Raw genomic sequence first — 24,916 nt, forward strand, 5'->3', positions numbered from 1 at the left:
TAAATAAAACCTTTTTAAAAAAATAAATAAAATAAAAATTATTTAAAAAAACCTTAGGTATTACTTTTTAAATATGCAAAAGTAATCTGTTATTATAAAATAAAGACTTGTGACCTGTAGAATAAAGCCCTTTCTGTCTGATTCTCCTTTGGAAAATCATCCCAAAATAAGATGGAGAATGACAAACAGAAAAAGGAACTCCATCTACAATGAAAAACAAAAAATTACTCATCACCCCAACTCTCCATATATGAAGACAAAAAGGGAATGTAGGAGTGGAAAGTGGCAGAGCCCAGGAAGCTGATTCTTAAGTGTTGGCAGACGGAAATACCTGCCCCTGTAAATCCAGCCAAACTGAAAATGGAAGTGTAAGACAACACAGGGTGAAACCGGCTAACAGAGGGGGAACGGAGAGACCCAGGTCCTCTCCCTGACACCAAGTAAGAGGAGATTTCAACTCTGGAGGCCAAACTAGAGGGATCTACAGTCAGCAGCTCCTGGCAAGGCCTGCAGGGGTTCAGTTGGAGTTCACCGTTCACCTAGAGCCTGCAGCTCCTACCCTGTGCTGGGTACTCAGGCAGCCAAACTTCTACCTCTGTGTTCAGAAGATTCAAGAGTTCATCTTTGGATAAACGGGATGGCTTCTGAGAGAAAACTTTCAGAAAATGGCATATGGTCTCTCCACGTAAAAAGTCAGGTTACTACCTGTTCTCCTCCAACAAAACCCAGTCAACAAGCCCACAAACCTGCTCCCTATAGACATAACTTTTCAATCAGTTTTTAAATGCCCTATGTTTAACAATGAATGGACAAAGATCGCTAGTCATTTAGAGAAAATCTCTAACATGAAAGGAAAAGAACAAAACAATAAACGTGAAAGTAGAAAAAATAATACATGAATTCCCATGCACCCTTTGAGCAGCTTCAAATTATCAACATTTTGCCAATCTTGTTTTATTTATCTCTATTATCTTTTTTTTTTTTTTTAAGAGAGAGAGAGATAGGCTCCAGTTTTTTGGTGTTTGGTTTGTTTGTTTGTTTGTTTTAAGAAAATCCAATCCTGTGAATACCTACCAATGGAAACATTTTTAAAAGTGATATTCTTTACTACCAATCCAATTTATAACTGAAATATTTTAAATGTCAATTTAAAAATATGTGAGAGAGTACATAGTTTCTAAAAATGCTTTTAGGGCAGGAGAAGGGTATATAAGCAAAAATGTTTGAAAACCACTGCATCTTAGTATAAGCAAGCACCATTAGAAATGAAAAAGGGGGGCGCCTGGGTAGCTCAGAGGGTTAAGCCTCTACCTTCGGCTCAGGTCATGGTAACGGGGTCCTGGGATCGAGCCCCACTTGGCAGGGAGCCTGCTTCCTCCTCCCTCTCTCTGCCTACTTGTGATCTCTCTCTGTATGTCAAATAAATAAATAAAATCTTAAAAAAAAATGAAATGAAAAAGGGACTAGAACCACACATTTGGAGAAGGTTTGGGGTTTTCCCCCTCATTTACTTTTATTCTTTTTAAATAACATGTTAGAAAGTACAAATACACTGTCATTTCTCTTGGAACGTAATTTCTCTGTCTCTTTCTCCACTGTATATCATCTCAACCTCAAAGGTTTTCTGTTTCTTCGGCAAAGAAAAGAAGTGGGAGGAACGCTGCGGGGTATGGGAGAAGGTAAGACCTCCCTCCTCCTACTCACCATTTCTTCCTTTTACTCTGACCACTGCATAGATATAAAATGCTGCTGTTACTGCTGGGCACTTGGGCAAGACATGCCGAATATGGTTCAGAGTAACCACAGTATGATAAGTAATTGTGCATACCCCTGTGTGTTAGGCATCGATGAGTAAACAAAACAGACAAGTATAAGTAATTGTGCATACCCCTGTGTGTTAGGCATCGATGAGTAAACAAAACAGACATAAATCCTTGCCCTTGTAAAACTGATAGCCAAGAATCAGAAAACAAGCAAAACAAGTAAGTCACATATCATTTTATGAAGTAAATACAATGTGAAGTGATAAATAAAGTGCAGAAAACTAAAAAAGGAATGGGGAATAGAAGAAGTGATTTGCAATTTCAAATAGCATAGTCAGGGAAAGCCTCACTGAGAAGGCCATATTTGAAGAAAGATATGAAGACAGTGAGGCAATAAGCCACGAATATATCTGAGGAAGAAACATTTTAAGCAGAAAGAACAGCAAGCAAAGGCCTTGAAGTACAAGTTTGCCTGGTGTGTCCAATGAATAAACAGCAAGGAGGCCAATGTGGCTGAACCTTGGAAGAATAGAGAAACAAGCGATGAAGTCAAAGAAAACTGAGGTACAATGCTAGGGTAGAGCCAGTAGGGGCCCTTGGAAGCAATTAAACGACTTTGATTTTACTCCAAGGGAGATGGGGAGACTAGGAGGGTAAGCAAAGGAAGGACTTGAACTGACTTTTAAAGTGAGAGGCGACAAACATGGAAACAAAGACAGCTGTTAGGAGATTATTATAAAAATCCAGGTAATTGCTCAACCTATCTATGCACCCTCCACGTCAGGATAAAGGAAATGACTTTGAAAGGTACAGCAAGGAGTATTGGGGTCTTTTCCAGTCTAGGATCTCACTGCCTTCAAACTAACTTTTGCATAACAGTCCTTAGTCCATTTCCTGAAAGAATAACCTGAGGCTTTACCAGGCTACAACCCTGTTCTTGGTCTTAGTCTTGGCCTGTGACTCTATGCCTCACACTGTATCCTTCCAAGAAGGAGTTTCTGGTGCACGGGTGGCAGTTAAGAGGTCCTGGGCCCACAGAACTGTGCCCTTCAACAGTCTCTGTGGGTACTGACCTTTAGAGCCAGAGGCTTCTGAATAGTCATTATAGACAAGATCAAATAGTCTAGCTCAGTGGAATTGGAGAAGGGAGTGCACTGAGGACAGATGGCTGGTAAGCATAGACTGCAGGCCCCCAAACATACTGGTCATGGTAGGTATAGTGGCCAAAACTGTACCATGCAGCTTCAATCTAGGGACACCTCTGAATTCTTACTTTGAGCAAGATATGGATTTCAAGAAATCCAGCTTAACCATCAGAGGATGAGATTGGTCTATGAGACAAACTTCTCTGGGGGGACTCCCACCCTTCCTGCTGGGGCTAGGAAACTCTGTGCCTTTCATTCAGGCCTCCTACCTGAAATGTGCCAGCTCACAAGTCTAAATCACTTCTGAAAACTTGGCCTGTGGACAAAATCAGCCACAAAGACCCAAAGCACCAACGAGGCCAGTGTTCTCATCTAAGCTGGGGCTCTGCTCATGAGCACACAAAGAGACACAACAAATATGTAAAAACAAAAATGCATGCACATCCATATGTGTACACAGAGATGCAGTTATATATACCTGTACAGTAGAATACTCTATTCAAAGATTATAAGAATTACAGAAGAGTACATGCATCCTCAAAAAAATTAAATTGTTAAATCTAGATCAGTGGTTCTCAGTTTAGTTTCAGGAAACTTTACCCTCTTAAAATTTTTTGAGAGACAAAATAGCTTTGTCTATGCTGGTTATATTTAGTAATAATTATAATATTATCAATTAAAATGATGAATTTAAGAATATGTATTAGCTCATTTAAAGTTAATAGCAAAAGTAATAAATTCATTACATGTTGACATAAACATTAAAAAATTATATTTTTCAGACAAAATAATTTAGTTAGAACAGCAGCATTATGGCACATTTTTGTTATTCTCTTTGATATGTCTTAATAAAAGATAGCTATATTCTCATATCTGTTTCTATATTCAGTTTTCTGCAGCAGTATATAGCATATAGCCTCTGGAAAACTCTACTGCACAATACTGAGAGAGTGAGAATGAAAAGGTAATTATGTATTATTATGAAAATACCTTTGACCTCATGGATCCCTTGCAAGGACCCCTCAGGGTCCCTGGACCACACTTGGAGAACTACTTATCTGAATGTAATGGACAATTAAGGAAAATACAAATAATTAAAAATTTTCTTCATTTATTTGAGAGAGAGAGGGTGAGAGAGAGAGCATGAGAGGGAAGGTCAGAGGGAAAAACAGACCCCCCATGGATCTGCGAGCCCAACGTGGGACTTGATCTCGGGACTCTGGGATCATGACCCGAGCCGAACGCAGTCACCCAACCAACTGAGCCACCCAGGTGCCCCCAAATAATTAAAATTTGACTCAAGAAGGAGGAATAAAACCAAATAACTTTCAACAGAAGAAACTGAAAAAGTAATAAAGATCTATCCTTAGTAGCCTCTCAACTGGTTTTATAATTGAAATCTACTAAAACTTCAAGAAACAAAAACCGATTATTCCTCTGTTGTTAAAATTTTCCAAGAAAAAGACAGACAGACTGGCAATTCAGAGCGCCTGGATGCCTCAGTCAGTTGGGCCATGACTCTTGATTTTTGGCGCAGGTCATGATCTCAGGGTCATGAGATGAGCCCCGCATTGCGCTCTCCCTGCACTCAGCAAGAAGTCTGCTTGAAGATTCTCTTCCTGTCCCTCTGATCCTCCCCTCACCCCATTCTCTCTCTCAAAGAAATAAATAAATCTTAAAAGAAAAAAGACTGACAATTCCACAATGCTTATATAACCTAATACACAAACCTTAATCTAATATATGACCTAATTGCATAATATCCAAACCAAAGATAGCAGATAAGATTCATACAATGAATGACACTGTACTTCACATGTAAATGTGCCATTTTTAGAAATATTTAATGTATGTAGCTGTGCAAAGTGAAATAAATGTATACTGTGATGAACACAACTTTCACTGAAATAACATTAAAAAGATCCAGAGTGCCTGGGTGGCTCAGTCAGTTAAGCATCTGCCTTCAGCCCAGGTCATGATCTCAGGGTCCTAGGATAGAGTCACACATCAGGCTCCCTGCTCAGTGGGGAGTCTGCTTGTCCTTCTCCCTCTGCTCCTCCCCACTGCTTGTGCTCTCTCTCTAATAAATAAATAAATCTTTTTTTTAAAAGATGCAATACATTTTAATTTAAAAGTAGACAACAGACTAGTCTTATATATACATATATGTATAAATATGTAAAAATTTTAACAAAATATTAAGAAGTCAAATTTTTATTAAAATAAAACTAAAAAATGTTTATTTCAGGAAAATAAAAGTTCAACACAAGAGAATCTATTCAATATAATGATTGCAAATACCCACTTCTGATTTAAAAAAACTTACTAAGCTTGGAATAGAAGCAAACTTCCTTAAATAAAAAGTCTCTATCAGAAAAGAGTTAACAATATACTTAATATTAAAATTCTAGAAACATTATTGTTATTGAGGGTCAAGGCAATATATAAGTGATTCATTTTTAAGAAAAGAGCAGTCAGAAGAAACTGACTCTGAGAAATTTAATTTAGCAGAAAGATCTTGCAGAACAGCTATAAAGAAAACAATACTGAAACCAGACAGACAAAACACCACATTGCATAGAGAGGAACAATAGTACCATTAATGACAGGCTTCTCATCATAAAAAACAAAGAACAAAAGATACTGGAACAACATGTTTGAAGTGCTGATAGGAAAAAATTTTGTCAACTAAATTTTCTATATCCAATGAAACTATCTTATAAAATTGAAGAAGAAATAAAGACATTTCAGATAAGCAAAAACTAGGAGAATTCAACACCAGTAGATCTATATTAAAAACAAAAATGGGGGTGCCTGGGTGGCTCAGTCATTGGGCATCTGCCTTCAGCTTGAGTCATGATCCCAGGGTCGTGGAATCAAGCCCCACATTGGGCTCCCTGCTCAGGTGGAAGCCTGCTTCTCTCTCTCCCACTCCCCCTGCTTGTGTCCCCCTCTCTCACTATGTCTCTTTCTGTCAAATAAATGAAATCTTTTTTTTTTTTAGATTTATTTATTTACCTATTTGACAGACATCACAAGTAGGCAAAGAGGCAGGCAGAGATAGAGAGGAGGAAGCAGGTTCCCTGCTGAGCAGAAAGCCCGATGCGGGGCTCAATCCCAGGACCCTGGTCTCATGACCTGAGCCAAAGGCAGAGGCTTTAACTCACTGAGCCACCCACACATTCGTTTGTGGGGGTGCCCCACAAACAAATAAAATCTTTAAAAAAAACAAAAACAAAGAGACGCCTGGACGGTTCAGTTGGTTAAGTGAGTACTTTCAGCTCAGGTCACGATCCCAGGGTCCTGGAATTGAGCCCCACATCAGGCCCCTCCTTGGCAAGGAGCCTTTCTCTCTCCGCCATTTGCCCCACTTGTGCTCTCTGGCTCTTTCTATCTCTCTGTCAAATAAATAAATAAAAAACCTTTAAAAAACAAACAAACTGTATTTCTATAGACCAGCAATGAAAAATTGAAAAACGCAATAAAAATATAATTCCATTTGCAATAGCACCCAAAACAATGAAATTCTTAAGGATAAACTTTTAAAATATGTGTGAAATCTGTACACTAAAAATGGTAAACCACTGCTAAAAGAAATTAAAGATCAAAATAAATGAAGAAATATACCACATTCATGCACTGGGAAGTGCAATATTGTCAAGATGTCAATTCTTACCAAGTTTATCTATAAATTCAGTGCAATCCCAGCCAAAATTTAAGCAAATTGAAAAGAAATTGACAAGCAGATTCTAAAATCTGTATGGAAATGCAAAGGACCTAGAATCACCAAAGCAAATTTTAAAGAGAACATAGCTCAAAGATTTATGCTATTTTCATGAAGACATATTATAATGTTGTAGTAATCAAGACAGTATAGTATCAATATATGGATGTACCAATATATCATTGGAATTGAGCAGGGAGTAAGAAAGACATATATAAATATATACATATGGTCATTTTATTTTCTATAAAGGCAGCAAAGAAATCATGGAGAAAGAAAAGTTTTTTATCAGGTACTGAAAAGAAAAGAAAAACATCAACTTTTACCTCACAGTATAAAAAAAAATTAACTCAGGGGGTGCTTAGTTGGTGGGGTGTCTGCCTTCAGTTCAGGTCATGATTCCAGGGTCCTGGCATCAAGCCCCGCACTGCACTCCTGGCTCAGTGGGAAGTCTGCTTCTCACTTTTCCTTTGCCTTCTCACCCCTGCCGCTCCACTCATGTTCTCTCTCTCTCTCTCTCTCTCTAATAAATAAGTAAAATCTTTTTAAAAAATTAACTCAGAGGGGCACCTGGGTGGCTCAGTGGGTTAAAGCCACTGCCTTCGGCTCAGGTCATGAACCCAGGGTCCTGGGATCGAGCCCCACATCGGGCTCTCTGCTCGGCAGGGAGCCTGCTTCCCCCTCTCTCTCTTCCTGCCTCTCTGCCTACTTGTGATCTCTGACTTTCAAGTAAATAAATAAAATCTTTAAAAAAAAAATTAACTCAGAATGGATGATAGATATAAACATAAAAGCTATAAGGAAGAAAACTTTCAGAATAAAACATCAGAGAAAATCTTCACAAAATTGCAGCATACAAAAGATTTGTTAGCTAGGACACATATAACTAACATGAACCATAAGAATAAAAAGCTGGTGAATTGGGCTTTATCAAGAGTAGAAATTTCTCCTCTTTGACAGATATCATTAAGAAAATTGAAGAACAAGCCACAACATAGAAGATAATATCTGCAATATATATATACATATTAAGGGTTTGGATCTAGAATGTATTAAGAACTGTTACAACTCAATGAAGAGCAGCCTAATTTTAAATAGGCAAAGATTTGATGAAGTCAAATGTGAAGAGACTTCACAAAGATATATGAAAGGCAATTAGCCACATAAAAGATGTTCCACATTATTAGTCATTAGGAAAATAAATACACAATCTCTACACACCCACAAGAATGGCTCAGCTATAAGAAAGAGACAATACTGGGACGCCTGGGTGGCTCAGTTGGTTAAGCAGCTGCCTTCGGCTCAGGTCATGATCCCAGCGTCCTGGGATCGAGTCCCGCATCGGGCTCCTTGCTCCGCAGGGAGCCTGCTTCTCCCTCTGCCTCTGCCTGCCACTCTGCCTGCCTGTGCTCGTTCGCTCTCTCTCCCTCTCTCTCTCTGACAAATAAATAAATAAAATCTTTAAAAAAAAAAAAAAAAAAAAAAAGAAAGAGACAATACCAAGGGTTGCCAAAGATGTGAAGCAACAATAATGCTCACATAACTACTGGTGAAATATAAATGTAAACTGGTAAACCCACTTGGGAAAACTGTATGGCAGTTTCTCAGAAGATTAAACATATACCTACCATATGACTTAGATATTACACTCTAAGGTATTTATCCAAGAAAAATGAAAACATCTATCCACATAATAGGAATTATTATGTAATAAGAATTACACATAAAAGTTTGTACAGACCATCTTTATTCATAATAGCCAAACACTGTAATGCAGGAATGTGTAGGAATGCTAGACATTCCTATACATTCCATAAACAGTAGGAATACTGTCAATATAGTTAATATCATTAGGTCTAATTGGCTTGAGATGGAAAAAGTAACAACCTTTTTAATATCATTTTGAGTTAGAGCACAGATTGCTAAAAATAATGTGGTGACAGCTCCTAGGCAGAGTGTTAATGTTTGAATGGCTTTGTTGTTTTCTATTAATGGGTGGAAACAGATTTGTTTCCACCTGCTGCAAATATTGTACTTGAATAAAGTAGGGCTGACATGGGTGTAGGCCCCTCAGTGGCTGAGGGAAGTTATGGGTGAAAGCCAATTTGGTCAAAAGTAGCTAAGTCGTCAGTTGTAGCTTAAAGAAGTCCAATTAGTAGGTGATTAACATGGTTAAGGTTGAGTTTAAAAATTTGTTGAAAATCTCAGGACTTGGGGCACCTGGGTGGTTCAGTTGGTTAACCATCTGCCTTCAGTTCAGGTCATGATCCGAAGGTCCTGGCATCCAGCCACATGTCAGGCTCCCTGCTCAGTGGGGAGCCTGCTTCTCCCTCTCCCGCTCTCCCTGCTTGTGTGCTCTCTCTCTCAAATAAATAAATAATATCTTTTAAAAAAACAAAATTTAATTTATAAAAAGAAAAAAGAAAATCTCATGACTTTAGGTTGAATAGCAATCCTGATATTGATATAATAAATCCAACATATGGTTTCACTTACTTGTGGAGTATAAGGAATAAGATGGAGGACATCAGGAGAAGGAAAGGAAAAGTGAATTGGGGGAAATCGGAGGGGGAGACGAACCATGAGAGACTGCGGACTCTGAGAAACTGAGGGTTTTGAAGGGGAGGAGAGTAGGGGGATGGGTGAGCCCGGTGGTGGGTATCAAGGAGGGCACGTACTGCATGGAACCCTGGGTACGGTGCATAAACAATGAATCTTGGAACACTGAAAAAAAAAAATTAAATGAAATCCAGCATCTCTGATGCAGTTATACAGAATAGTTTGGAGGGACGCAGTGCCTGCATCTGTTCAGCTATGTTATTATCTGATTAGTAGAAATGACATAATTCCTACTCCTTCTCATCAGATGAAATGTTGGAAGAAGTTAGCAGAGACTAAGATTAGAATAGTAATAAGGAATAGAAGTATTTGAAAAATTGGTTAATATTGGGATCTGAATGTATATATCATATAGAGAATTCTATAATTGCTGTAATAAAACATTATACTAGTAGAAATATTTTTGAGAAATAATCTAGTTTATTATTTTTTTAAGATTTTATTTACTTATTTGAGAGAGAGAGAGAACACATCTAAGAGTTCACAAGAGCGAGGGTTGGGGAGGGAGAGGGACCAGCGGACTCCTTGCTGAGCAGGGAGCCCCATGTGGGGCTCATTGTGGGGCTGGATGTGAGGCTCAATCCCAGGACCCCAGGACCCTGAGACCATGACCCCAGCCGAAGGCAGACACTTAACTGAGCCACCAAGGCACCCTGAGAAATAACCTAGTTTAAAGCTAAGCAATAGTTTAAGGGTTTGAATGGTTATTTAGTGTCAGTTTGAAATAATTTTTTCTTGGCCTGAGTAAATGTATGTTGTGGGATGAAAGCACAGGAGATGAGACTTTTTACACAGTATGGATATAGATTGCTTTTGTAGATTTTTGAAGAGATTTGTATGATTGGGAAAGTTAAAATAAATAGTGAAATTAGTACAAGAGGTGAATAGATTCATTACTTTTATTTGGAGTTGCACCAATTTTTTGGTTCCTGAGACCAAGAGATTATTACTTTTACCCATTAAAAGTTTGAAAACAGGGCGCCTGGGTTGCTCAATCGGTTAAGTATCTGACTTCAGCTCAGGTAACAATCTCAGGGTCCTGGGACAGAGCCCTCCATTGGGCTCCCTGCTCAGCGGGGAGTCTGCCTCTCTCTTTCCCCATGCATGTGCACTCTCCCTCAAAGAAATAAAATCTTTTAAAAAATAAAAAAATAGGAGCTCCTGGGTGGCTCAGTGGGTTAAGCCTCTGCCTTCAGCTTGGGTCATGATCTCAGGGTCCTGGGATCAAGCCCCTCATCAGGCTCTCTGCTCAGCAGGAAGTCTGCTTCCCTTCCCTCTCTTTGCCTCCCTCTCTGCCTACTTGTGATCTCTGTCTGTGTCAAATAAATAAATAAAACCTTTTAAAAAAATAAAATAAAAATAAAAGTTTGGAAAGCCATATTATTATAAATGGAAGCATGAATTAATTCTTGCATACTTTCTCAGTAAACAAGCTTTGAGTTTCTATTACTAGATTCACGATCTAATGTTTTTATTAAACTATATTTACAATAAATGGATGTCAAAATAATTTGTGGGTTAAATGATAAAAGTAGAAAGGGTAGGAAATGTAGGGCTATGAGACCATCTTCTCATATAAATAATGGTTAAAATTTTTGACATGGTACATATACTTGCCTCATTGCATTATAGTTAATATAGGCTAATAATAACTATGTTAATTCCTTAGGATAATGGTAATGTTGTATAATGATAATGTAACCACAAATAGTTCTCCAATTAGGTTAATTGTTGGAGGTACGCCAAATTGGTAAGGTTCACTAGAAGTCATCATGGTCCTATTAGTAGAAGGAGAGTCTGTAATTCCTGAACTAGAATTATAGTTCGGCTGGAAATCTGTTCATAGTTAGGAAAAACAGTGTTGATGCTATAAGGCTGTGGGCAATTATCAGAGCTGTAGCTCCTATATAACTTCGTGGTATTTACATAATGGCTACAATTACTAGTGCTATGTGGCTGACAGAAGAATATGCAATGAGTGATTTTAGGTCTGTTTTCCACTGACAGATGGAGCTAGTTATAATTAATCCCTCATAAGGATAATGTAAGAAAGGATATGCATGTAATTTGTTAGGGGGGTTAGTGTTATAACTCATAATATCCCATAGCTGCCTAGTTTGAGTAGTATGGCTATAAGCACTTTGGACCCAGCAAAGCGGGGGTTTCAAATGTGCTTTTGGTAATCAAAGGTGCAGGCCATAGAGAAGTATTTTTACTATAAATGCTATGTGCACGCTAGTCATAAGAAAATATAACATCAAGAATTAGCAGTTCAGTACTGAATTATCAGAAAGTTCAATGAACCTGTAAGATTTTGGATAAAGATTAGGACAGTGAGAAGTGGGAGGGATCCTACTAGCATATAAAATAAAGTCCTGCATTTAAAGATTTTTTTTTTATTTTTTTTTTATTTATTTGACAGAGAGAGAAAGATTACAAGTAGGCAGAGAGGCAGGCAGAGAGAGAGAGGGGGAAGCAGGCTCCCTGCCGAGCAGAGAGCCCGATGCGGGGCTTGATCCCAGGACCCTGGGATCACGACCTGAACCGAAAGCAGAGGCTTTAACCCACTGAGCCATCCAGGCGCCCCTAAAGTCCTGCATTTAATTGTTCTGTTTGGTTTCCTCAGCAGGTGATGATGATTAGGGTTGGAACTAATGTGGCTGCAAATAAAATAAAAAATAAAAGATTAATTCTGTAGCAAAGTTGTAATTAAGAAATTTGTAGCATAACTTGTATTGTAATATATAGTTTTTTTCTTTTTTCTTTTTTAATATTTTGTTTATTTGACAGACAAAGATCACAAGCAGGCAGAGAGGCAGGCAGAGAGAGAGGAGGAAGCAGGCTCTCCACCGAGCAGAGAGCCCAATGCGGGGCTCGATCCCAGGACCCTGAGATCATGACCTGAGCCAAAGGCAGAGGCTTTAACCCACTGAGCCACCCAGGTGCCCTGTAATGTATAGTTTTTAAGGAAGGCTAGTGATTCTTTCATCTAGTAATAGATGAAACTGACCAGTAATGGGTATTAGTGGAAGAATGTCATTAATGTTAATAATGGCACTGACAGGGAGAAAGTGTGAGTGAAAAGCTAAGGCTGTTGTCAAGTTGACTTAGGAAGAATGAGCTAATAAGCTCATTAATAGGCTATAAATTATAGTGTTAATTCAGATTATATTATTTAAATGTATTCCTTATGACACAGCAATTCTACTCACAGGCATATACCCTAGATAGAGGCCTGCACATGTAGAATACATCGAAAAGAATGCTTATGGTTTTACTTTTGGAAGAAGCCAAAAACTGGAAATGAACTTCATATACATTTATAACAGTATGAATAAATTGCAGTATATTCATGCAACTGAATACTATACAACCATGAAAATGAACAAATTATAGCTCCACATGGCAATACAGAAGAATCTCTCCAAAATAATATCAAATGAAAGAAGCCAGACACAAAATATTTTCATGTTATGATTCCATTTCATATAAAGTCCAAAATTGGGCCCATTTAAACTCTAGTTTTAGGAGCAAAGACAATAGTTACCTGTGAGGAGAAGATTGGAGTTAACCAATGATGAATATAAAAACAAAAACTTATTAAAAAGAAAATAAAACTATTTCTATTCTGGGATAGATTTCAACCTCAAGGACCCATCATGTAATCCGTGCTTTTTGTGTGTGTTTTCTTTTTTGTTTTTTAAATCTTTTTTTTTTAAGATTTATTTATTTATTTGATAGAGATCACAAGTAGGCAGAAAGGCAGACAGAGAGAGAAGGAGAAGCAGACCCCTTGCTGAGCAGAGAGCCCGATGCGGGGCTCCATCCCAGGACCCTGGGATCATGACCTGAGCCGAAGGCAGAGGCTTTAACCCACTGAGCCACCCAGGCGCCCCATGTCATCTGTGTTTAAATGGATTTTTTTTTTTATTATTTAAAACCATGAGAAATGAAAGACTAAACAAACTGGAATAAGACTTTACCTAAGATAACAATACATTAACCAATAGATATACTATGTCACAAGCGCAGGGGGAAAAAAGTCTATGCACTGACAGAATATTGTTTATCTGAACAAACACACACTCTGATTCATTACACTATACCTGTGATGAGTGTGATTAAAAGCTCTTCAGAAGACTCATGTGGTGCATCTCAATCTTATTTGCAAAATAACTCAGATTGGTTACATCATGAATTAAAATGTTATCCAACAGAAGTGTCCTGAATACATGTCTGCATTTTAAAAAATCTTTTGGAATGCCAATTTACCATTCATAATTTGGAAGTACTGATTTACTTAGTAAGACTTGAGTCCATATGCCTACTTCCTTGATAGGACAAGGATTTCTGAGATGCTTTCAGAAATATGATCTAAGTCTCACTAAAATCACTATCTCGCAGTTTCTAACATGAACTTATAGTGATAATACCAAATGAATATCATATAATCATTACACATCATAATATCCTAGTTTCAGAGAAAACTTAAATCCTAGATGTGAAAGGAATTCTGAAAAGAACCACATTATGACTCTTAATAGAAGCATAAAAGGGCTACCTGTGTTGACACCTTAGCATCTCTTTCATTACTTCCTTTCCTTCTGCATGCTTCATGACTACATTTAAATAAAATCCATTTCATTTTTTCCCACCCAAGTTAGTTCCCCTTACATTATCTCTGCCCAGATACTCACAGTAACATTTTAGCAATCACTTCAGAGACAGATCCCACCAGAAAAAACCATCAAGAGTTTCAATCATAGCAATACTTGAACAGTCACTTACATGAAAAGCTTTTAAATTAAAATACAATGAAAACAATATATGACTCTTTAATTCGCCATATATTTGTTTTGTTTTTAAATTAAAAACTTGACCTCTTCCTTCTGCTAGTGTCTGATCTCTCACCACGATTGTAGAGGCTGCCACACATCCAGCTGATCTCTGACCCACCAAACAATACAAGCAGTAAAAAGGAAGTAGCACTGTGAAATACACCCCAATGTTCAACTGAAGTCTTTTACATGAGAGTTTTATAAATAGAGTATCCAAATTGGTTGAAAAATATAGTATTTAAAAAGCAGGACAACTATGCATAATAAAGGGGTGCCTGGGTGGTTTAGTGGGTTAAAGCCACTGCCTTCGGCTTGGGTCATGATTCCAGGGTCCTGGGATCGAGCCCTACATCGGGCTCTCTGCTCAGCAGGGAGCCTGCTTCCTCCCTTCTCTCTCTCTGCCTGCCTCTCTGCCTACTTGTGATCTGTCTGTCAAATAAATAAATAAAATCTTTAAAAAAAAACTATGCATAATAAAAATAATGACAAAGATTTCATTCATTTGTGAAATTTAAAAAATGAAGCAAAAAAGCAAAGGAAAAAAAGAGAAAGAGAGAGACAAATCAAGGAACAGACTCTTAACTCTAAAGAACAAACTGATGGTTACCAGAGGGGTGGTGGGTAGGAGGATGGGTAAAACAGGTGATGGGGATTAAGCAGTGCACTCATCATGATGAGCACTGGGTGATATATGGAATTGTTGAATCACTATATTATACACTGAAACTAATGTAACACTGTATGCTAAACATACTGGAATTTTTTTTTTTAATTTAAGATTTTATTTATTTGAGAGAGAGAACATGAATTAGGTGGGAGGGAGCAGAGGGGGAGGGAGAAGCCAACTCCCCACTGAGCAGGGAACCTGACCACTTGGGGTTCAATTCCAGGGTCCGGGGATCATGACCTGAGCTGAAGGCAGACACTTAACTGACTGAGCCACCCAGGCACCCCTGGAATTAAAATAAATAAATAAATAAATAAATAAATAAATAAATAAAGGCAAGGAGAAAGTTTTTCTTAGAAAAAAATTTCTCAGATAAACATTTCCATTTGCGCCCTGAAGGTATCTACTCTAGAAAATGGATTCCATTAGTATTGATCCCATATTAAGGAAGAAAAACAGAGCAGGATTTATTTAAAAGGGAAGATTTGTAAAGATAACTTTCAATATTTTAAGCAGTAGGGCCTATTCTTTAAAAAAGAAGCAGGAACAGCTGCAGCAGTACCATTAATCAACACCTTTTAACTGAGCTAGTCTAAAACTATTTCGTTGATCTTTCCTTTTTCTAAAAGGGAAGAAAGTCCTGGCACTATTTTTAAAGAAAGAGATTTCAGACAAGTCAGTAATGAAGTTGGATGAGTCTGAGTTCAGAGGGGCACCTGCCACCAGTCTCTCTTCTTGGACGTTTGGACACATCTGTGATTTGCCTGAAAATGTCACTCTTATTCCCACCTCCAATTATTAAGGGACTATAACATCATAATTCATCATCTCACACACATAAAGCCTCACATAAATGACTGGAAATTCCTCTATTTTAAGATATCTGGTGTAATAAAATATTTGATGCAAAACCTCTTCTGCACATGCTCCAGGCATCTAATAACAAAATTTGAACACAAGTGTGGTGGAAAAGTCTTTTTTTTTTTTTAAGATTTTATTTATTTAAAAAAAAGGATTTTATTTATTTATTTGACAGAGATAGAGATCACAAGTAGGCAGAGAGGAAGGCAGTGGGGGCGGGGGGAGCAGGCTCCCTGTTGAGCAGAGATTCCTGATGCGGGGGCTCGATCCCAGGACCCTGTGATCATGACCCGAGCCGAGGGCAGAGGCTCAACCCACTGAACCACCCAGGCGCCCCTGGAAAAGTCTTTAAAAGTGATTTTTATTTTATTTTAAAGATTTTATTTATTTATTTATTTGAGAGAGAAAGAGAGCATGAGCAGGGGGAGAGGCTGAGGGAGAGGGAAAAGCAGACTCCCTGCTGAGCAGGACCCAAGATCATGACCTGAGCTGAAGGCAGATGTTTAACTGACTGAGCCACCCAGGTGCCCCTATAATTTTACTTTTAAAGCCATATTTTTAGAGAATCACCAAATCAACTAGTGATTTATCCTTATTCTTGTTAAAATATGGTAAATGCTGTTTCCATATTTTCCCCCCAAGGATCCTTTCTCTAAATGTGAAGATACTGCACACTCTGAAGAAACAAAATACCAGTGAAGGTCAAAACCTAGGCTAAGTCTCTCCTATAAACACAGCAACAAAATAACCCACTTTTGAAATCTTATCAATTCACAATGTAGGCAGCAGGGTATAGTAATAATCATCAGCATAAACTTCAGAGTTGGACAGATGAGTGTTCAAATCCTAGGTTTGTTATTTATTAGCAATGTGACCTTGAGTTGCAATTTCATCATCTGTATAGTAGGATAATAATACCACCTACTTCAATGGGTTATGATGATTCAATTATATATTACATATATCAAAAATATATATCAAATTATATAAAAAATAATCACAACTTAGTAGGTTAGAATTACTAAATCTAAAACATGGTGGTGATATCAGAAAAAGAATAGTTGACATGACTTCTCTATGTAACAAAAGAAACCAAGTCTGAAATAGGCAGAGCCTAAATTAGAAGTTCCCTTTTCCTGAAACTTAGTTTACTAGGCCACAAAGTCCTAAAATTAATGAGAAAAAAAGTTTGATAAGGAACTCAATTGTTGGTAAATAGCAATGCGATAATGTATCACATCTGAAGGGGAAACTGAGTTTTAAAGAAAAGTGATTTCCTTTATCTTCTATTCCTTATCATATTTCTTATTTCTTATATTTCTTATTGTAAATTTTGAAGATGCAAAAGTGTGACAATTCACAAGAATGAGACCATATAAAATGAAACAATAAACTTCAAAATTTTAAGGCTGCCTCATGTTCCTACTGTTCCCTGCTATCTCTCAACTACCCACATGGGTTGATCAGCCCCAGCAACCTCTTCTTTCTTCCTGCCTGCTCTACCTCACTTAGCTAGTTCGAGCCAAGAAAAAAACAAAGGTAGGAAGTAAACACGTGCATATTCAAGTACTTAAACATATGTCCAAATACCCGCCAACTCTGTTCCTGAATTCAATCCTACATTGTATTTCTGTGGTGGGCTTTAGAATTAGCCTTGTTTGTAGTCCAGCTTCACCATGGCACCTCATTCCCAGGAACAGCATTCCTCTTTGCTGCATGTTGCAATGACCTCAGGATTAGGTTTCTGTTTTTGTACTGGGCTCTCCTGTGCCTACACCCCTAATTATGGGTTATTATTCCTCTTCAATACCTGCTGTGACTCCTTGACAGCTGGACATCTGATTCACCCAATCTAACCAAGACTGGGGTTGTGTATAGACTTTGACTAATTGCATGTCACTCTTCCTTTCTCCCTTGGAACACATATCCCAACTATGCGTTGAGTAACAGAATCCAGAACCTACTACCATGTCTAGTCCCACATTCCTCCTGATGCAGCATCTTGAGTATGCAAGATGAAAAGATGGTATGGTCTAGGGGTGCCTGGGTGGCTCAGTCTGCTAAGCTTCTGCCTTCCATTCTGTTTATGATCCCAGAGTCCTGGGATGGAGTCCCAAGTCAGGATCTCTGCTCAGTTGGGAGTCTGCTTCTCCCTCACCCTCTGCCCCTCCTCCCTGCTTGTGTTCTCTCTCTCTTTAATAAATAAATAAAATCCTAAAGAGAAAAAAAGAAAAGAAAAGATGGTACGGTCTAAAAACATAAAGGGCACAATCTGGGAGGCACACCCAAATTCTGACATGCCATATTTCACAAGTTTTGGTTTTCTCATCTTCAAATGAGGATGAGTGAGATGATTAGTGAAGTAGTTCCAATCTAAGGCTGAAAAAAATCATCCAAGCATATCTTCTTTCTAAATCACAGATATAGGGGAGTCATTGAACTGTCAGAGATTAAAAGGGGATCACTTTATACACAAAGTGGAGAACTCTTGGATTCTCCATCACAGATTCCAAATGGATTTACACTGAGGGTGGGGCATACTCAGAGCTCTGACAAATCACAGCCATATACATTATCATCACTCTTCAATGAGGACCACAAAGAGCTGGGGGCCCTGTTCTAGATCACCAAGGTCTCCTACAGATCTATAATTCTGTGATTCTCATGATGCAGACCTTTATACACTGGTGGTGTGCTCACAGGGACAAGCTTTGGGAGTTACTTTTTATAAGGAAGATAGGTTTAAGTTGCTTCATGTCCTCTGAAGGGTTTTTAAAGTTGCAGCCTGTATATCATAGCAAGGTTACAATCCCCCCCCAACCATGAAGAGTCCATTGAAAGAGGCAGAGATAGTGATCACTATAATTTTGCATGTTTTTCAGTGCCTTGTGCAGCAACCTTATAAAAACATGTTCTGAGTGATTTAGTGGACCACAAAGGAATTGAAGCAAGGTCTAACCAACTAAGCTAATGAAAAATAGGACTACAGATTCTGAAAACTCCTCAGTAAGCTCAGAAAAAGTTTGTTGGTCAAAGTGAACCTTGAGTTGCTTTTAAATGGTAGGTGAGAGAGAACAAAAAGTGATTTAGGTAAGGTGCTTGTCATACAAAACAAGACTGTGAGAAGTCACAGAAAATGAACAAAAAGCTGACAATACGCATGCTAAATCAGACGTTAATGAATGAGCCTGCACACATAATATGAATTTGAAAGTGTACTCTCTATACTTGAAGTCAAAGTGATTTCAACAAATTCTGTCCTATGACTTCAACATAATTAGAAAAAAACATTGCCCTTTAGAAAAAGTAAGTGCATCAATCAAGTATTCATGGTGGGAAGGTGAATAAAGACGGTGTGGTGTTCTAGAGTATCCAATTAAGAAAAATCCTAGATTAATGGCTGGGAGTTTAAAGGGCCCTATAAGTACAAGCAAAATTTTGAACATATGCATTTTTAGGAAAGGAATTCAATTGTTTTCTTTAGATTCTTAATGAGATAATGATCCAAAATTGGTTAAGAATCCCCAGATTTAAGGAAAAATCCAGTCTTTTGAATGCCCATTTGTCAGAATTTAAGAAAAATATTTATAAATATAAATTGCTACCACAGAAATGGTGCTGCTTTTATTTTTGGTTAGATTTCTAGGGCTGTGTATAATTTATAGTACCTAGTGTAAAGCATGGAAACACTACCAATATAAAAATGAAAGGGAAAAGTTTTGATTTGACAAATAAAACTCCAACTGTATCAACTGTATTAAGAAGCAAGTGTTTCACACAACCAAAGTAACATTTAAGAGACACTATATCCGTTTAAAGTCAATAAAGTGAGCCAACTGTTTCCATATACTACCAAAAAGTGAAACTGATAGTGCAATATTGCCCTCTACTGGACCACACTAGTAAAGAAAAACCTAAAAAATCAGCAGGACCTTAAAGTTTTACTTTGAATAGAACTTAACTGAGTGCTTCTTTTCCCATAAATGTGAGTTTAGCCTAATATTAGCATAAGTCTGGGCCATTCATTCTATAATAATTTTAGTGTGGCACTAATTTAATGTGATACAGAAGTTTAGAAGATTTAATTATGAATATAAGTTAACAAATAATAAATGTAATAAATATTTTTCTTAAAACTATATAGGATTGGGGTGCCTGGGTGGCTCAGTGGGTTAAGCTTCTGCCTTCAGCTCAGGTCATGATCCCAGGGTCCTGGGACTGAGCCCCGCATCAGGCTCTCTGCTAGGCAGGGAGCTGCTTCCTCCTCTCTCTCTCTCTCTCTGCCTGCCTCTCTGCCTACTTGTGATCTCTCTGTGTCAAATAAAACAAACAAACAAACAAACTATATAGGATCTTAGAGTTGAAAAGACTGAACAAAGTCTAGTCTAGCCAACTGTATGGGGACACCTTCCTTCTCTTCATTCTCTGCCAGGTAGTTACCCAGCCTTGGCTTAATATTCTGGTAATAGAAAACACCATCCCCGAAACAGTCTATTCTGTTCTGCATAATTCCTTATAACCGAAAATTATTTCCCTCCTGATTCCATCTCTGTAGCAGAAAAACCCTCAAATATTTAAGAAGAGCAAATTAATGGGGTGCCTGGGTGTCTCAGGTGGTTAAGCATCTGCCTTCAGCTCAGGTAATGATCCCACTGGGATCTAGCCCTGCATCTGACTCCCTGCTTCTTCCTCTGCCTCTTCCCCCAGTCATGCTCTCTCTCTCTGTCCCAAATAAATAATATCTTTAAAACACACACACACACACAAATTTATTATCTTATAGTGCTTTAGGTCAGAAGTCCAAGATGGGTCTCACTGAGCTAAAATCAAGTTGTCAACAGGGGTGCATCCCTTTCTGGAGGATCTAGTCTAGGAGACTCCATTCCCTTGCCTTTTCTAGCTTTTAGAGGCCACCCATATTCCTAGTTCCCTTCCACTGTTTTCAAAATGAGCAACATTGCATCTGACTGTTCTTTCATAATCACATCTTCCTCTGGCCCTGACCTCAGAAGAAAGGTACTTTTAAGGACTCATATAATTGGATTGAGCTGACTCAGATAATTCAGGAAGCAGCCATTCCTGCTTCATCCTTTACGTGGCAGTTGTTTTTCTAACAACTTATGTTTACTCCTGTTAAATAGCATCTTGTTAGATTTTCCCTTTTTGTGAGATCTTTTGGATCTCAATTATAATACTCAATCTATCTGCTATATTCTCGATTCTATGTCATACACACCTGTTGTCAGTGTTCCCATTATATCATCACTCACAGAATCATGAACAAGACAAGGTATGAGTAGTCTTGCAGAACATCACAAATCTCTCTGAAGTTCCATGATTCTTGAATTTCAGTGTGCACTTTAACTCTAGAAGGGCTTCCATCCCCCATATCTAGAGATTCTGATTTAGGAGGTTTAAGACAAGGCCCAGCAACCTGCTTTCAACACCTTTCTCCAAGTGAGTTTCAGATCTGCAGAGTACACTTGGAGAAATACTGTCCAGTTTGAAATCACTTATTAATCAGTTCATTTTGGGTATTGCCAGGCAGGTACAACCCACTCAACTGTCTTCACATTCTACTCATGTTTCCTGCCACTTTCAGGAAGTTACCATAAGAAAGAAACCTGGGGCACCTGGGTGGCTCAGTCAATTGGGCGGCTGCGTTCAGCTCAGGTCATGATCCCACGGTCCTTAGGGTTGAGCCCCACATAGGGCTCCCTATTCGGCGGAGAGCCTGCTTCGCCCTCTCCCTCTACCTGCCGCGCTGCCTACTTGTGCTCTCTATCTCTCTGTCAAATAAATAAAATCTTAAAAAAAAAAAAGAAAGGAAGGAAGGAAAGAAACCTGCTCAAATGACTAGCTGAATTTGTCACAAGGGGGCTTTACCCCTACCTTCCCTGCTCTATCAGTCCTGCTAGCCTATAAAAGGAAGAAATGATGCAGACATAATTTGTTCTTAATGAATCTGTGTGTTGACCATGTGTTCCTCATCCTCAGTGCCTATGATGTACTCTTTAGCTCCTGATCTAGAATCTTGCCAGGGTTTTAGGGTCAAGCTCACTAGTTGGTAGTTAACAAAACCACCTTTAGAGAGTTGAAACTGCTGGGGCGGCTGGGTGGCTCAGTTGGTTAAGTGACTGCCTTCAGCTCAGGTAATGATCCTGGAGTCCCAGGATGGAGTCCCACATCAGGCTCCCAGCTCCATGGGGAGTCTGCTTCTCCCTCTGACCTTCTCCCCTCTTATGCTTTCTCTCTCTCTCTCTCTCTCTCTCTCTCTCAAATAAATAGATAAAATCTTTTAAAAAAAGGAAAAAGAAAATTGAAACCACCTTCTCTGTCTCCAGTCATTTGGAAAATCTGCTATCCTTTAAAAGCCCTCAAAGATCACGGACAACTGCAGGTTCTTTCTGAATCCATCCTGGAATGTCATTCAATCAGTCCCAAATACCTGAACCCATTTAGAGAAGCTTTACCATGTGGAGCTTTCACTCTCCCTCACCAGCCAATGATCAATCTAGGGATGCCTGAGTGGCTCACTATTATGCCACTGCCTTAGGCTCAGGTCATGATCCCAGAGTCCTGCGATCAAGTCCCGCATTGGGCTCCTTGCTCAGCGGGGAGCCTGCTTCTCTCTCTGATTCTGCCTGCCACTCTGCCTGCTTGTGCTCAATCTCTCTCTCTGACAAATAAATAAATAAAATCTTTTTTAAAAAAGAAAGTATTTTTTAAAAAATGATATATCTACACATTTAGGTTGAAGATCATTTTCCTTGACAGAAAGGACAGATGCAAAATTAAGATTTTTTAGAAATTCCACTTTCTCTGTTTCATCCATCAATAATATCAGTTCCAAACACATCTTCTTTTTCATCTCTTGCTGTAATCATAACTTAAAGTGCCCCCCAAGTCTTCCTTGACAATTCTTACAAGCCACTACTCATTCAAGATTTTGTTTTCCAGTTGCTATTACAGAACTAAGCCTCCTTCTTACATTTGCATTACTCTGGCTTTCATGTATCTTGTTTTGGAAACTGATTTCAGTTTGGCAAAAAAAAATTACAATTGGAGCTGGATGATACATACAAAGGGGTTCACTAGGCTAGTCTTACTATTTTTTAAATTTTCTAAAATAGTCAAATAAATACATATAAATATATAAATATATAAATACAAATATTTATGTAAACACAGAGAGAAAGAGATGCCCCATTTTCTTCTTCATTGGGATGTACTTTGATCCTTAAACTTTCTTTTATTGGTTGGGGTAATTTGGTTTTAATTGAAGTGTGAATTGTACTTTCTCTGAACCCCCCAATATTTTTATCTTCCAGCGTTGATTCCTCTGCCATTTTTCTCTGCTTTTTCTTTGCATTGTTTGACATCTACCTCTCAAAAATGAAGGATAAAGGGCTCCACAACTAGGGGTGATTGCAGCTCTCGGCACCTGGCCCACCTTCAAACTGTTTATTGTTCAGGAAATTCTCTACAAGCTCAGCTTGGAGGATGATCACTCCACGCCCCAAGTGCATATGGTTGGTCAAAGCATACAACAATTTTGATGTTGAGCATGATGCTCTGAACACTGAAATGGCCATCAATGAAATGACCAGAGGTAAGGATGAGATCACCATTGTCAACATTTTGACCAACAGCAGCAATGAACAGAGATGGGATATTGCTTTGCCTACCAGAGAAGGATCTAAATGGAACTTGAATCAGCACTGAAATCAGCCTTGTCCAGTCCCTTGAAGACTGTGATTTGGGGTCTAATGAAAACACCTGCTCAGCCTGATGCTTCTGAGCTGAAAGCCTCAATGAAGAGGTTGAGGACTGATGAGGACTCCCTCACTGTGATGATCTGCTCAAGGACCAACCAAGAGGTTCAGGAAATGAACAGGGTCTACAAGGAAATGTACAAGACTGATCTGGAGGACATCATTTCTGACACATCTGGTGACTTCCACAAGCTGATGGTTGCCCTTGCAAAGGGTAGAAGAGCAGAGGATGGCTCTGTCATTCATTATGAACTGACTAACCAAGTTGCCTGGGATGTCTATGATGCTGGAGTGAAGAGAAAAGGAACTGATATGCCCAAGTGGATCAGTATCATGACCAAGTGTGTGTCACCTTCAGAAAGTATTTGAAAGGTGCAAGAGCAATAGCCCTTATGACATGCTGAAGAGCGTCAAGAAGGAGGTCAAAGGAGACCTGGAAAATGCTTTCCTGAACTCGGTCCAGAACATTCAGAACAAATCCCTATATTTTGCTGACTGAGTGTATGACTCCAGGGACTCGTAATAAAGTCTTATTTAGAATTATGATCGATCATGATCTCTCTCAGTAAAGTGGAAAGGTTGGAAATTAGGTCTGAATTCAAAAGAAAGTACAGCAAGTCCCTGTACTACTGCAACCAACAAGACATGAGGGTGACTGCCAAAAAGCACAGCTGTACCTGGGTTAAGGGGGTGGGGGTGACTGAGGCTTATGACAGCATGAACATCCAGGAGTGGTGCTCCTTTGTTTCCAGCTAACAGTTCTAGAAAATAGCCCTGCAAGGATGACATTAGCATCATCCCTCCCTATCCTTATTTCAGTTGCCTAAGCATTGCCTGTTTCTCATGTTTAGTCTCTTCTCTTAGCCAAAGAAATGAACATACCAAAGAACTGGAAGTGAAATCTATGATATGAAACACTTTGCCTCTTGTGTACTGTGTCATAAACAGATGAATAAACTGAATTTTTACTCTTTAAAAAAAGGGTAGGATACATTCAATCATGCCTGTTTCTCTCATCCTATCAGGAATACAATTTTTTAAAAGTTATCAGTTTATTATCAGACTAGATTATTTCTGCCATTATCCTTTGGAACAGTGGTTCTCAAAGTGTCCTCCTTTGTAGCAGAACCAACCTCACCCATGAGCTTGTAAGAAACACAAATTCATGGGTCCCAACAACCTACTGTTTCAGAATCTCTAAGGAAGGGGCCTGGGAAACTCTCCAAATGAGTCCTATGCATATTAGAGTTTGAGAACCACTATTTTATTCAAGAGCTGTCGATGTGCTTTTAACCAAATGTGATTTCTATCAAGTGCCTAGACAATGGGAGTCCCTCATACTACTGTAAATACTAACCTTTAGGACTATCTTATAATCTGTAATTCATTATCTTCTTCCCTTGGCCAAAGGTCATTCAACACACTTCCATTCCTGAATCCATCTCATTTCTCTCTTTTTTATTCTCCTCTGGATGGTGTGCAGCATCCTTCCATTCACAGGATCTCAAATCTCAATGTAGGTAT

At 38.6% G+C, this 24,916-nt stretch overlaps 1 protein-coding gene and 1 pseudogene across 2 annotated transcripts in view; one reads left to right on the plus strand and one right to left on the minus strand.

Moving 5' to 3' along the window:
* The window catches only part of PUS10 (pseudouridine synthase 10), a 75,195-nt gene that overhangs the window by 38,837 nt on the left and 11,442 nt on the right, over positions 1-24,916 (minus strand). The window lies entirely within an intron of this gene.
* LOC308349851 (annexin A2-like) lies at positions 638-24,078 on the plus strand (annotated as a pseudogene). Its single transcript has 2 exons — positions 638-685; positions 23,093-24,078. The product of its transcript is annotated as an annexin A2-like (transcript).

This window comes from Martes martes (assembly GCF_963455335.1).
Source record: "Martes martes genome assembly, chromosome: 9".
Taxonomy (NCBI): Eukaryota; Metazoa; Chordata; class Mammalia; order Carnivora; family Mustelidae; genus Martes; species Martes martes.